At 41.7% G+C, this 16,276-nt stretch overlaps 1 protein-coding gene across 5 annotated transcripts in view; it reads right to left on the reverse strand.

Annotated features, from left to right (window-relative positions):
* Positions 1 to 16,276, reverse strand: part of ARHGAP35 (Rho GTPase activating protein 35) — a 142,942-nt gene that overhangs the window by 36,516 nt on the left and 90,150 nt on the right. The window lies entirely within an intron of this gene.

Below are 16,276 nucleotides of genomic sequence, written 5' to 3' on the forward strand. Positions count from 1 at the left end.
CCATTGCCTTAAAATTAACAGGCCACTGTGGACTCAGTGAAAAATATGAAGTACCAAAGCTGGAGTACATCTATCCTTTATTTATTATTACTATTATTACTTTACAACAGTTTTATTAAGATATAGTTTGCATATCTTAGAATTCACCTGCTTAAGAGTATACAATTACTGGTGTTTTAGCACATACAGAGTTGTGTCACTGTCACAATCAATTTTTGAACATTTCATAACCCCTCCCCAAAACTCCACACCCATCAACAGCCATTCCAAATTCTCCTTCCTTCTAGTCTCTGGCAGCCATCAATTTACTTTCTATCTTTAGAGATTCGCCTATTCTAGACATTTTATATAAATAGGATCATATAACATGTTATCTAGTGTGATTAGTTCACTTAGCATAATGTTCTCAAGCTTCATCTACCTTGTAGCTTATCTCAGTACTGCCCCCTCCCCCACCCATCTACCTTGTAGCTTATCTCAGTACTGCCCCCTCCCCCACCCATCTACCTTGTAGCTTATCTCAGTACTGCCTCCCCCGTCCACCCCTATATTGAGACAGTCTCATTCTATTGTGCAGGCTGGAGTGCAGTGGTGTGATCATAGCTTACAGCAGCCTCAAACTCCTGGGCTCAAGCAATCCTCCTGCTTCAGCCTCCCCAGTAGCTGAGACTACAGAGATGTGCCACTGTGTCCACCTAATGTTTCTTATTTTATTTTTTGTAGAGATGGGGTCCAGGTATGTTGCCTAGGCTGGTCTTGTACTTCTGGCCTCAGGCAATTGTCCATCCCTGGTCCTTCGGTTCCTTTTTTGTTATCCATTCATCAGTCAGAAATTTGGGTTGTTATCACTTTTGAGCTATTATAAATAATGCAGTCTCCATATTATTTTGTTTTACTTTTTTTTTTTGCAGTTCTTTTTTTGGCCAGGGCTGGGTTTGGCCCGCCACTGGCATATGGGGCTGGTGTCCTACTCCTTTGAGCCACAGGCACCGCCCCGTTTTACTTGTTTTTTTTTTTTTTTTTTTTAAGAGACAGAGTTTCACTATGTTGCCCTTGCTCGAGTGCTGTGGTATCATAGCTCACAGCAACCTCAAACTCTTGGGTTCAAGCAATTCTCTTGCCTCAGCCTCCCAAGAGAGGGACTACAGGCACCCACCACAACGCCCAGCTGTTTTTAGAGATGAGGTCTTGCTCTTGCTCAGGCTGGTCTTGAACCTGTGAGCCCAGCTGTTTTTAGAGATGAGGTCTTGCTCTTGCTCAGGCTGGTCTTGAACCTGTGAGCTCAGGCAATCCACCTGCCTTGGCCTCCCAGAGTGCTAGGATTACAGGCATGAGCCACAGCACCTGGCCCTCCATATAATTTTGAATCCTAAATTCTGAAGTGATTTACAGAGATTTTGCCAAACTCAGGAAAGGTGCATTTGATTCTTTGCCGCCAACTCTCAGCCTAGGGACACCAAGTCCATTAGCCCTGCAGGCTGCTTATCTCACTTTCTTCCCTACTGTTCTGCTGACCTGCAGCTTCTTCTTTCCAAGTACACTTATTTAGATATCCTACCTAAAAGCATCACACACTCCCCAAACTGTCAGCAATATATATCCTCTACTCCTCACGCTAAAAACACAGGATACTTGTTTCCACCCCAGATACTGCAACCTTACTCAAGACTCTAGGAGTAAATGCATCTTTTCCTTTCTCCTTCTCTATGTACACAATTCCATGTTACCACTGCTGAATGGGGCTTTTGAGGGAAGAGGCCTTTTGAGTGTCTCTATACCATTCAGTCATTCATAACCATTTACTAGAGCCCTGTGTACTTAGTTTGGAGGAGACAATGATGAAGACTGGGTCCTTTCCTCCAAGGAACTTAGGATCTATTGAGGAAGGAAGATAATCGGAGTCCAGTGTGCTAAGTGCTCACAGAGGAACACACAGTGAACAACAGATGGGGACCTCGGGGGTTATGCACAGGGAACAACAGATGGGGGCCCTAAGAGGGTAGGTTAGGATTCCAGGAGGGACTCTTGAAATGAAACAGCAAGGGAAGTCAGTGCAAGTGAGAAATATGATGAAAATGGCCAAAGGGCAGGACCACATCCTACTGGTAAGTAAAGGCATTAAGCTTTATCCTGGAATGATGGAGAGTCACTGAAGAATTTTTAACAGGGGAAGGTGATGTGATTCCCTTTATTTTAGAAACATATTTGCAGCAGTGTGGATACAAGGCTAGAAATACAAGAGAACAGAAACAGAAAGACTAATTACTGTGACAGCAAACCAAGAAAAGAGTGAGGGACACGATTGCAAGAGGGACTTTGCCTAACAAATGCAATCAGTGTAACCTGGTTTCTTGTACCCTCAATGAATCCCCAACAATTAAAAAGAAAGAAAGAAAGAAAAGAGCGAGGGACTAAATGTAGCAGCAGGGACCAGACTCGAGACACATTTAGGCGGTAAAAACATGACTGGTTGCATTAGGTTGACCGGTATGGGAAAGTAACAAAGAAGTGGTGCCCTCCCCAGTGAAGGGACTGCCAACAGCAGGCCAGCAAGTTGCCTCACATGAAAACCTTCAAATCCTATCTTCCCAATGACATTAATAGTAAGGGTTGACAAGCTTTCTTAGGAGCAATAAAATCCTTTTCCCAAATGAAATCTTAAACTGAACCTTAAGGCTGAAGGATACAGGGCTTTGGTGGTCTAACCTATCCCCTCCCCATGCAGAAGTACTTCCTTAGAATTCCAGGGACCCTCCCTTCCCCTAAAAAGAATTTGAAAACCCCAGGTCAATTCCATATGCTGGAGGCTGACATTCAATTGCTTGGATTGGTCTTGTACTTCTGACTTCAAGTGATCCTACCACCTAGACCTCCCAGAGTTGTAGGATTATAGTCACAGTGCCTGTCTCTTAAAAATTTTTTTTTTGTAGAAATGGCCTCTCACTATGTTGCCCAGGCAAGCCTCCAACTTCTGGCCTCAAGCTACTCTCCCATGGTCTCAGCCTACCAAAGTGTTGGGATTATAGGAGTGTAGGTGTGAGCCACTGTGCCCAGCAATAATTTAATCTCTGATAATAAGGCATGACATATGGTGGTATCTGTGAAACAGTATTATAGTACTATGGAAAGCAACTATGATGGCCAGACATGGTGGACTGCCTGAGGTCACAGGTGCAAGACCAGCCTAAGCCAAAGTAAGATCTCGTGTCCAGAAAAAAGCTGGGTATTGTGGTGAGCGCCTGTAGTCCCAGCTACTTAGGAGACTGAGGCAAGGGAATTGCTTGCACTTAAGAAGTTGAGGTTGCTGTGAGCTATGATGCCATGGCACTCTACCAAGGGCGACAAAGTAAGACTGTCTCAAAAAAAAAAAAAAAAAAAAAGCAACTACGCTGTGGATGACACTATGGGGGATACAGAAGTTAACTGCATTGTTGTATCTATCCTTTTTAGAAGGTGCTATCTTACTTACGGAGACAAAGTAAAAGCAAAAAGATAAATCACACTCAGAGATAATAAAACTTAAGCCAAATGCTGGCTGTTAAACACAAAACTCCATAGGACTTGAGGTCAACTCAAGTGAGAACAGTCAGTGAAAAGGCATGCTTTGAGCTTAATATCTGATAACAGATGGGATTTGCTGAGGCCTGAGTAGAGGAGCTGAAGGCAGAGGGAAGGAAAATTAAAATTAAGAAAGTGATGAGGGTAGCCGGGTGTTGTGGCGGGCGCCTACAGTCCCAGCTACCCGGGAGGCTGAGGCAAGAGAATCGCTTAAGCCCAGGAGTTGAAGGTTGCTGTGAGCTGCGTGACGCCACGGCACTCTACCGAGGGCCATAAAGTGAGACTCTGTCTCTACAAAAAAAAAAGAAAAAAGAAAGTGATGAGGGCTCGGTAACCTGTGGCGCAGTGGTTAAAGCACCAGCCATATACACCAAGGAAGCCAGGTTTGAATCCGGCCCAGGCCAACTGAACAACAAAGACAACTGCAACAAAAAATGGCAGGGCGTTGTGGGAGGAGCCTGTGGTCCCAGCTACTTGAGAGGCTGAGGCAAGAGAATTGCTTGGGCCCAGGAGTTGGAGGTTGCTGTGAGCTGTGATGCCACAGTACTTCACCAAGGGCGACATAGTGAGACTTGTCTCAAAAAAAAAAAAAAAAAAAAAAAAAAAGAAAGTAAGTCTCTATGAGGTGGCGGTAAGGGGCTCGGAGTGAGGTTCAGAATGGCAACTTTATACTGAGAGAGTGCCTATCTATAGGGAATGCCACACAGATTTGCTACCAGCACAAGCAAATTTAACATGTTGTATCTTCCAACCAAAGGCAACAGTTTTTGACCACAGGAAATGCTCAAATATCAAACTACATTTGGATTCACAGAAGGTTTCCAGATAGAGCCTCCACAGAAAAGGAATCCTGGGTACTGAAAATCTCGAATGTCAATCACACACCATGTGAATGTTTCCTTGGAATTCACCACTCCATCACCCTCCCAAAGCAGGCCCATAAAGAATGAAATAGAAATGTTTTCTTTTTACTCTGAGCAAATAATTTTCTTGAAAAAGATATAATTATCTGAAATAGGGGTTAGCCTGAAAATAGTAAGAACCAGAACAGTACAGATTAGGATACAGTGAGAAGAAAGTAAAAGAACTCACATAAAGAGGATGAATGAAAGGCGGCCTGTAGTAACAAAGCACTGGACTTTTTCTTATCAGGAACTTTCAGGAGCTTGTCTATTGCTTGGATGTAAGGCCTCATGCTAGGATTTCTTCCGCAAACACAAAAGCTAGCATAAGTTAGAAAAAGCTGAAACACCATTTGACATATCAGCAGCCTCTCAGATGCTCTATTATTCTTCAAGGGCCTGAAGGTGAGAGACACTGTCACACATTCACAGCCTTTCCAAGTGCCAACAGCAAAACTAGCCCAAAATTGGCAAGGCAGGCCAGAGATTTGGCTTTTAGCATTAGGCTCTCAGAAAACCTCAGATGCATATGGTAAGAGAGGGAAGAAACCCTTCAACTCTTAGGGTCTTATCTATAAAATAAAAAAGTTGGACTAGATGCTTTAAAAAATCTTATATAGGGTTGTGCCTGTGGCTCAAAGGGGTAGGGCGCCGGCCTCCTATGCCAGAGGTGGCGGGTTTAAACCCAGCCCTGGCAAAAAAAAGAAAGAAAAATCTTTTATTGACAGATAATAGGCTTGGCTCCCATAGCTCAGTGGTTAGGGCACTGGGCCACATACACCAAGGCTGGTGGGTTTGAACCTGTCCTGGGCCTGCTAAATAACAACTACAACAAAAAACAGTGAGGCTTTGTGGCAGGCCCCTGTGGTCCCACCTACTTGGGAGGCTGAGGCAAGAGAATTGCTTAAGCCCAGGAGTTTGAGATTGCTGTGAACTGTGATGCTACAGCACTCTACCGAGGGCAACACAGACTCTGTCTCAAAAAAAAAAAAAAAAAAAAAAAAAAAAAAGAAAGAAAGAAAGAAAGAAAGATAATACACATTCAGAAGTTTACAAGGAAGTGCCTGGTGATGGATTTTCACATACTGATCACACCCCTGTAAATAGCACCCACAGATCACAAACATTCCAGAGGCCCCCGTCTTCTTTCTAACAAGTTTCTACTCCGTCCCCCCCTCCACCCCAAGAATATCTACTATTTTGACTTCTAACAGCATTGATAAGTTTCTCTTGTTTTTCTACTTTATGTAAAATGAATAATGCAGTACGCTTTCTTTGATTTTTGGCTTCTTTTGTTCAACATGTTCACGAGAGTCACTTGCAGTATAGAGAGATGAACTAGATGATTTTAAGGCAGCTTCAAATTCTAACATTAAACATATCACACACACACACAGAGCTAATGGAGGTGGTGTACTGCAGAACATTTTGGCAATAGTCTTCAAAATGAAAAATGCACATATCCTTCTCATCTACCTATTCCATTCTGATATATTTCTTACAGATATATTTGCATATACATGTATGTGTGTGCATGTGTGTATTTACACCCAAAAACAGCGACGCAAAGTAGTAGTATTTACAACAACAAAAGACTGCAAATCTGGCCTCAGCCAAACTGCAAAAACAACAAAATAGCCTAGCATTGTGGCAGACATCTGTAGTCCCAGCTACTTGGGAGGCTGAGGCAAGAGAATCAGCTAAGCCCAAGAGCTAGCGGTTGCTATGAGCGGTGACGCCACAGCACTCTACCAAGGGTGACAAAGTGAAAAAAAAAAAAAAAAAAGACTGCAAATAATATCCTTCAACAGGAGAGTAATGAAATAAATTATGATACATCCAAATACTATGTAGCCAATTTAAAAAAAGTTTACCTATACCTACCATTATGGGAAAGTGTCCACAATGTACGTTTAGGTAGAAAAAAAGAAAATCATAGAACAGTACATTTAGTGTTGCTCCATTTGTATAAAAATAAGAGCCACACGAAATATATGCTATATATACATATGCATAGAACAGAAATCTCTAGAAGGGTAATAGCAAGTAACTTTGGAGAATAAGAAAGTCACTTCACTTTTGACTTTCTAAAACTCTATAATTTTTTGTAAAAGTAATACATGTTTACTGTTAAAAATTACTTTTTATAGTCCAAGCACGGTAGCTCATGCCTGACCTCACAAGTTTGAGACCAGCTTGACCTGAAGCGAGACCGCATCTCTAAAAATAGATGGGTGTTGTGGTGTGTGCCTGTAGTCCCAGGTACTAGGGAGGCTGAGACAAGAGAATTGCTTGAGCCTAAGAATTTGAGGTTGCTGTGAGCTGTGACACCATAGCACTCTACTGGGGACAACAAAGTGAGACTGTCTTTAAAAAAAAAATTACTTTTTTATTCACTTCCACTGGCTCGCCTACAGGTTTCTTCCCCCCCAAAATTACTTTTTTTTTTTTTTTTGTAGAGACAGAGTCTCACTTTATGGCCCTTGGTAGAGTGCCGTGGCCTCACACAGCTCACAGCAACCTCCAACTCCAGGGCTTAAGCGATTCTCTTGCCTCAGCCTCCCGAGTAGCTGGGACTACAGGCGCCCACCACAACGCCCAGCTATATTTTGGTTGCAGTTTGGCCGGGGCCGGGTTTGAACCCGCCACCCTCGGTATATGGGGCTGGCGCCTTACCGACTGAGCCACAGGCGCTGCCCCCCAAAATTACTTTTTATATAAGACAGAAACACATGGAATAAACAGTAAAAGCCTTATTTTTCTCTAATCTGTTCTCTAAAGAGGAATCCTCCTGTCTTTATGTAGACCAAAGAATTAAAACCTATGAAACTCTCCATGATGAAAGACCTAAGGAAGCCATAGGGATCTGGCGGGTCTATTACCTACAGGCTCACAGCTTCCTGTATTTAAATGATTACATCAGTCTGCATTGGTTCCTGTAGCATAACATTGTGTGGTCAGGGAGGAGACATGTCTACTTTTAAGTTTCTCAGCAGAGTGGTGTATAAATACACAAAGTAGATGGGTACTCAAGGACAGAGATCTGACTGAAATGCTAATAAAATTATAGGAAGGCAGAAATAGCCAGGGCTAATGGAGAGAAGGCTGGAAGGGGCATAAGTATACTTCCCTTTCAGTAAACCCTCAAATCATTCCCTCAACAAGATCAGGTTACCTTTAAACGACACAAAAGCAGCTGTTTCCACACCAAAGGTAGTGAGGAAGTAAGTCCTCAGAAGACTAATTATAAGGATAATTAGAAAGGAGTTTTTTCAGAATGCCAGATTTATTTAACTTAAAGAACTATACTTAGTTTAAAAATGATAAAAAATAAAAAGATCTTGGGCGGCGCCTGTGGCTCAGTGAGCAGGGTGCCGGCCCCATATACCAATGGTGGTGGGTTCAAACCCAGCCCCAGCCAAACTGCAACAAAAAAAAATAGCCAGGTGTCGTGGCAGGCTCCTGTAGTCCCAGCTACTAGGGAGGCTGAGGCAAGAGAATCGCCTAAACCCAGGAGCTGGAGGTTGCTGTGAGCTGTGATGTCATTGCACTCTCTACCGAGGGTGATAAAATGAGACTCTGTCTCAAAAAAAACAAAACAAAACAAAAAACTTACCCTTTTTCCTCTACAGAAACATAAAAAAGCAATCAGGAAAATTAGAAACAGAAACATCACATCTTTGACAAAACCAGAGACATCTGTGACCCTGAACCTCAACATGTGTAAGAAAAGCCAAATGCTGTAAAGGTCAAATAAGGGTGTGGGAAAGCGATGAAAGAGAAGGCCTGTTGTTACAAGTGTCAGACAAAGCATACAACTCCATTTCTCAAAAGTAAATGCTTTACTATCAGGGTGCAAAACCAGCAATCTATTGTTTCAAACAGTGGGAACTGGTTCAAAGACTAGTGAATGAGCCCTCCCCAGACCTAGTCTGGCATGAACAATCACATACACAAGTCAAATTTGCAGGAAGCAATCTATTAGTGAGGTAGGACAACAGTGACAGCTTGGAGCAGCCCTATAGTGGCCAATTCAAGATGTCAAGGATAAGAAAGGCCAGCAGGGGCAGCGCCTATGGCTCAGTGAGTAGGGCGCCGGCCCCATATGCTGAGGGTGGCGGGTTTGGACCCAGCCCGGGCCAAACTGCAACAGAAAAATAGCCGGGCGTTGTGGCGGGCGCCTGTAGTCCCAGCTGCTCGGGAGGCTGAGGCAAGAGAATCGCGTAAGCCCAAGAGCTGGAGGTTGCTGTGAGCCATGTGATGCCACGGAACTCTACCTGAGGGTGGTACAGTGAGACTCTGTCTCTACAAAAAAAAAAAAAAAAAAAAAGGCCAGCAGCCCTATTCACATATGAAGTATTTAAGGAATACGTCTGCTAAGTTAGGCCCTTTTTCCTAAGAGTTTTCTACAAATTTTCTTAACTAGAAAGGAATCATCTCATTCAAAAAAGAATAATCATTTTATTTGTTATTTATTTTTTTGAGACAGAGTCTCACTCTGTTGCCCTGGTTAGAATGCTATAGTATTGTAGCTCACAAAAACCTCAAACTTCTGGGCTCAAGGGATCCTCTTGCCTCAGCCTCCTGAGTAGCAGGGACTACAAGCACCTGCCACAACACCTGGCTAGTTTTTCTATTTTTAGTAGAGATGAAGTCTCACTCTTGTGCAGGCTGGTCTCAAACTCCTGAGCTCAGGTGATCCACCTACCTAGGCCTCCCAAAGTGCTGAGACTACAGATGTGAACCTCTGTGCCTGGCCAGGAATGATCACTTTAAGTGGATCCAGCACAAACTTAACTGTGCACTTAAAAGTGATTAAGATGATAAATATTTTTTTATCATAATTTTTTTAAAAAAGGAACCAAGACAAGATCTCCAAGAGGACTACTTGAAAAAAAAAAAAAAAAAAGTGAAAGAAAAATAGACCACAAAGAACATTCATCAAAAAATATTGTCATGGGTAGCGCTTATGGCACAGTGGGTAGCACGCCAGCCACATACACCGAGACTAGCGGGTTTGAACCCAGCCTGGGCCAGCTAAAACAACAGTGACAACTGCAACCAAAAATAAATAAATAAAAATAGCTGGGCGTTGTGGCAGGCGCCTGTAGTCCCAACTACACAGGAGGCTGAGGCAAGAGAATTGCCTAAGCCTAGGAGTTGGAGGTTGCTGTGAGCTGTGATGACATGGCACTCTACCGAGGGCGATAAAGTGAGACTCTGTCTCTAAAACAAAAACAATGCAATCACCTCTATAAAACAAAGTATATAAAGCAGAGATATAAACTCTAAGAAAATATATGAGACAACAGAAATAAATAAAACATTTGAAGAACAGGGCTCAGAGATGTGGAAGAGAAAAATATGTTTGGACACTACAGAAACCCAGTAAGGGATATGTTAAACAGAAGTCAGGATAGTGAGCAAAATGAAATGAACATAAATAAATAGTCTGAAAGGAGGAGCAAGAAATATCAGATGTAGAAGATAAGCAGTTTCATTAAGCTCTAGCATGAAAGAGCTTAGAAGATGAGGAAGACATACATATCACTAATACTCTGAAAGAAAAAAGCAACTTGAGAAAACTTCATAGAAATAAAGATGATTCAAATCTACAAATTACAAGTATTCACTACAGGCTCAGTGCCTGTAGCACAATGCTTACGGCACCAGAAACATACACCAAGGCTGGCGGGTTTGAACCTGGCCCAGGCCAGCTAAACAACAATAACAACTGTAATAAATAATATCCAGGCATTGTGGCAGGCACCTGTAGTCCCAGCTACTTGGGAGGCTGAGGCAAGAGAATCGCTTAAACCCAAGAGTTTGAGGTTGCTGTGAGCTGTGATGCCAAAGCACTCTACTGAGGGCAACAGGGTGAGATTCTGTCTCAAAAAATAAATAAATAAAAAATAAAAAGTATTCACTATATGCCAGAAAAAACTAAGTTCAATTAACAAGACATATCCTACTAAACTTACTGAATTTAAAAAATACTCCTTGGGGCATTCAGATAAAACACAGGTTGGCCTCAGATTTCTCTAATGCACAGTCTACCCTAGAAGATAAGAGAGCTATGCCTATGAAATCCTCAAGGAAAGAAAGGTTAATCCATGAAAACTTCAATTTGGGTATGAAGACAATAAATATTTCCAAGCGTTCTGAAGGGGGAAAAATCCTTTATAGAGTAACTTCATTTATGAATACCAATGCAAAAACTATTAGCAAATAGTACTCAGCAACACATTTAGAAATAATATTCAATGGCTCAGTGCCAGTAGCTCAGCAGCTAGGGCGCCAGCCACATACACTAGAGCTGGCAGGTTTGAATCCAGCCTGGGCCTGCCAAATAACAATGACAACTACAACCAAAAAATAGGCAGGCATTGTGGCAGGCACCTGTAGTTTCAGCTACTCGGGAGGCTGAGGCAAGAGAATCACTTAAGCCCAAGAGTTTGAGGTTGCTGTGAGCTATGATGCCAAAGCACACTATTGCAGGTGACATAGTGAGACTGTCTTAAAAAAAAAAAAAAAAAGCTAAATGGATAAATGATAAATAAGTCCTCACAAACGAAAATAGTGAATAAGAAAAGAATATCTACTATACCAGCATTATTTAATATTGTCCTGGAACTATTAATAACTAATATATTAATAATTATTCCAGAGGGAAAAAAATCAGAGGAATAAATATGGAGAAAAGGAGATTAAATTACTAATTACAGATGTTATAATTACCTAAAAAACTAAAGAAACTCTATATCTTGATTATGGCGATGGTTATGTAACTATATGCATTTGTCAAAACTCCTTCAGTGTATATTTAAATTTGGTGATTTTTATTGTACGTCAATTGTATCTCGATAAAACTGAATGGTTTGAAAAACTACAAAAAGCAATTAAATTCAGTAAGATGTCTGGGTACAAAGTTTACATGCAAAAATCAAAAGTCTTCATTTGTGTAAATATCTGCTTATTAGTATCTTCCTAATATGTACCTTAAAGAAGTGTGCAAGAGCTATGAGGAGAGCTTTAAAATGCTACTGAGAGACACAAAAGAAGACATAACATAGTAAAGATATCAACAGTTAATACAGGTTTTCATATGATACCAGTAGTATTACAAAAGATTTATTTTAAAAACTAAACAAATTCTAAAATTCATAGGGAAAAAAAACAAGCAGGAAAAGCCACAAAAATCCCTAAATGGCTACTTAAAACAGTATAGTTTTGATACGTGGATTGATGGGTCTAAATAAGAATTTCACTTATGGTTTGTATTTTTTTTTTTTTTTTTTGAGACACAGTCTCATTACGTCACCCTTGGTAGAGTGGCCATGGTGTCACAGCTCACAACAACCTCAAACTCTTGGGCTTAAGGGATTTTCTTGCCTCAGCCTCCCAAGTAGCTGGGACTACAGGTCCCTGCCACCACACCCGATTATTTTTTTGTTGTAGTTGTCCTGGGGCTGGGTTTAAACCTGCCAGCCTTGGTGTATGTGGCTGGCACCCTAACCACTGAACTACAGGAGCTGAGCCTATATGTACTTTATACCCACAGCCTGAAGGTAAATTCACATATTTTTTAATAATTTTGTGCATGAAGTAAAGTTTTGACTAAGTTTTTTTATTACAACCCATAACATAAGGTCAAGTGTGAAATTTTCCATTTGTAGGGTTGTGTTGGTGCTGAAAAGTTTCAGGTTTTGGATTTTAGATTTTGGATTAGGGATGCTCAACCTGTACTTCTTTTGTTAAATGATGGCTATATCCAAGTGGCAGTATTAGGGCTCATTTTACCTTTTTTTTTTGAGACAAGGGTCTCACTATCTTACCCTCGTTAGAGTGGTGTTGCGTCACAGCTCGCAGCAACCTCAAACTCTTGGGCTCAAGCAATTCTTTTGCCTCAGCCTCCCAGTAGCTGGGACTACAGGCCCACACCAAAACGCTCGACTATTTATTTATTTTTTTTGGTTGCAGTTGTCATTGTTGTTTGGCAGCCCCAGGCTGGATTCGAACCCGCCAGCTCTAGTGTATGTGGCTGGTGCCCTAGCTGCTGAGCTACAGGCACCCAGCCCATTTTAACATTTTTTTTTTGTATCTTTCAAGAAGAAAAGTATGACAATAATGTAGCAATACAAAAGAATATTTTTTCTTAAATCATTGTAATACTGCTTTTATTATTAAATGCTGAGTAAGTCTTTCCCTTTAAAGATCACTCTGAAGATAAAGCTTCCTTATCTCAAATACAGGAAATATGAAATAGTAAGTAATGTTCAGATTAGGAAGATATTGTTGGCCTTACATAATTGTTGTCAAGAAGGCTGCTGAAAGGCTGTTTTAGGGGTGGGAGGGGACCTGGGAGGGGGGGTGGAAGGTCTGGGAAGAGACAACTCCTCTGAGGTTTCTATTCCTCCTCATGGGGAGGATGAAATAAAACAATGGTCATACAGTTTAGGACTATGCCTCTAAATGTTAACTCTCCTCATCATTATTGCTATTAAAAGAGCTACTATCAAATTCTTGCCATCCGATCACGTACATTTCTGCCCATTTTAATGTTTTCCAAACTAGGCTAACTTATTAGTACCTACATTTAATTCTATTGTCCCACTACCCACTTCTCTCTCCACAGCGAGGAGTTGTTAGAACAGTTGTTATGACCTGGACCAACTAAGAATAAAGAATTGTTATATTATAGTTCAGGCTAGATATTTTTCCCCATCTAGTCTTACTGATATTAAAACAACAACAAACGTGCACCATACATTTTTTATGTCAGACCCTGCCAAAACTATGTTTAAGCCTAAGGACACATTCCTGGTCTATAGGAAAGAAAAAGAAAAGAAAAAAGACTGTCTAAAACTCAGAAGAATTTTGAATTTAGCAGATCTGGAGTCCTTCACTCCCTTCATGGGTAATAGAGGAGTAGTGCTCTCCAAAGAAAGCCTCACCCCAGGAAGCAAAATATCTTATTATAGATCTAGTTTTTTACAGACTGTATACAGTGACTCATGCCTGTAATCCTAGCACTTGGGAAGGCTGAGGTGGGAAGACTGCTTGAGGCCAGTTTGAGACCACTCTAGGCAACCCTGTCTGTACAAACAATTTTAAAAATTAGCCAGGCATGGTAGCATGCAGGTATAGTCCTAGCTACTTGGGAGGCTGAGGAGGAAGATCGCTTGGAACTTAGGAGTTTGAGGTTGCTGTGAACTATGATGCTGCTGCTGCACTCCAACCTGTGTGACAGAGACAGAACAAGCCCCTCTACTTTAAAACAAACAACAAAAAAAAAACCTTGAGTTTTTAACCAAAGAAAACACTCTTGCTGCTACAATCTAAATGCTGGCTCCTGACAACCAAGAGAGTAGAAAGAGTTTCTGTTGTGGCTTTTGAAACACAGAAAATAGATCACAAAACAGAAACAACGATTGTAGTTCTAGCTATCAGGAGTTTTGGACTACATACTAGAAAGGTCTAGTTACAACCAAATTGCAGCTTAAGTGAAAAGATAAATTGTATGAGTTTCTTTTTTTTAAATGTTGAGAGGCCTCCAAATTTAAATTGCCTAAGGATTCTAGCCAAGAGTGAAAGAACGCAACTGGGGTGAAATCACAAGGCTTTGCACCATCTTTGTTTGAAACAATTCAATTGTCTGATACCCAAATCATCTTACATTTCAAACCAGTAAACCATCTGAGAACCAGGTGCTACACAAAGGAGCAAGCTTATCTTTTCAGTCCAGGGTTCTTAAGTGGTATTCATCCACGTCTTCATCCACCTATCTCAGTCCTTCTGACTTTCTGTTGCCTCAATTCCCATTCCTACTGACCCAATTGCTCTGTTCTGGTCATGCAGGACACAAAGATCCCTGAATGAAGACTCTGGAGAGCCAAGTCTCATGGGGATGCATGAATGAAGAAAGGATTAACCCCTGCTTTAAGGGTCTCAGGTGCTCTGATGCCTGAATCAGTTACCTTGTCACTGGTCCTAGCTGCTCAGGCTGCCATAACAAAAATACCACAAACTGGTGGTTTAAACAACAATTATTTATTTTCTTACAGTTCTGGAGGCTGGGAAGTCAACGACCAAGGGGCTAGCCTATTTGCTGTCTGATGAGGACCCACTTCCTGGCTTACAGACGGCTGCCTTCTTACTGTGTCTTCACATTGTAGAGAGAGAAGAAAGTAAGCTTTCTATGACTCTTCTTACAAGGGGTGACAAAAGGGCTCGGCGCCCGTAGGACAGTGGTTACGATGCCAGCCACATACACGGAGGCTGGCGGGTTCAAACCTGGCCTGGGCCAGCTAAACAACAATGAAAATAGCCGGGCGTTGTGGCAGGCGCCTGTAGTCCCAGCTACTTGGGAGGCTGAGGCAGGAAAATCGCTTAAGCCCAAGAGTTTGAGGTTGCTGTGATGCCATGGTACTCTACTGAGGGTGACATAATGAGACTCTGTCTCAAAAAAAAAAAAAAGGGGTGATAAAGGGGTAAACAAATATCTCTAACACAAGGGGAAATGTCCTGCAATAGAGATGAGTCTAGAGTGTAAAGGTTACAGAAAGTGAGAGTTTGTTAGGTGGGAGGGGAAACAATATGTCAGCATGACACTGTCTAACAAGTAATGAGGAGTCGTGCAGTTGGAAAGACAAGCCAGGACTAGGAACAGATCTACCTGCTTTCTGTCTTGCACGTGAACTAGGGTTAGGGTGAACCCACACTAGTAATATGGAAGGAAAGGTATACACCCACAGAAAGAAGAACAGAATGGAAGAAGATTTGTGGAAAGTACACTTAAGTCCTCAAGGCCATTCAGTGGTCAGAGTTATTTTATTAAACAAAGGCCAAATCCTATTCCTCTGGTTCAAAACCCTTCAATGGCTGTTTACCTCACTCAGAGCAAAAGCCTACTTATCAGAAATGTTCCAGCCTCTGGAATTTTGCAGTTGCTCTTCTCTCTAAAAGGTTCTTCCTAAGAAAATGACATGGTTGGGTGGTGCCTGTGGCTCAGTGGATAGGGCGCCACCCCCATATACGGAGGGTGGTGGGTTTGAACCCGGCCCCAGCCAAACGGCAACAACAACAACAAAAAACAGCTGGGTGTTGCGGTGGGTGCCTGTAGTCCCAGCTACTTGGGAGGCTGAGGCAAAAGAATCGCATAAGCCCAGGAGTTGGAGGTTGTTGTGACCTGTGATGCCACAGCACTCTACCCCGGGCAACAGCTTGAGGCTCTGTCTCAAAAAAGAAAAAGAAAAAGAAAAAAAGAAAATGACATGGCTCCCTTTCTCATTTCTTTCGGGTCCTTCTCAAAGCCACCCTACCCTATTCCCCCAAGTTTAAAATGTTAATGCTCACCTAGACATTTTACACCCCACTTTCCTATGGAATTTTTTTCTTCTTGAGCACTAATTACTGTATTTTACTTATTATTGTCTGTTTCCCCCACTAGATTGTAATGTCTGTTGCCTGAGGCAAGAATTTTTATGTTTTGTCTAATAATGTACCATCAGCTTGCTCGTTCATTTATTCATTCATACATACATACATACCAGCATCTTAAACAAGTGCATGTCACATAGTATAAGATGCTTAATATGTATGAATACTTGCTGAATGAGTTAAAAAAAGAACGATATGTTCTCTGCTCCAGGCACACCAGTCTTCTGGCTCTTTGGAACCAGAGAGAGAAATAAACACACAAAGGACTACATTTGTAAGAGTGAGGTAGGCTGGGCACAGTGGCTCAGACCTATAATCCCAGCAGTTTGGGAAGGTGAGCCCAGGACCTAAAGACTACCCCAGGTTCTATAAAAAAA

Source organism: Nycticebus coucang, chromosome 10 (genome assembly GCF_027406575.1).
Source record: "Nycticebus coucang isolate mNycCou1 chromosome 10, mNycCou1.pri, whole genome shotgun sequence".
Taxonomy (NCBI): domain Eukaryota; kingdom Metazoa; phylum Chordata; class Mammalia; order Primates; family Lorisidae; genus Nycticebus; species Nycticebus coucang.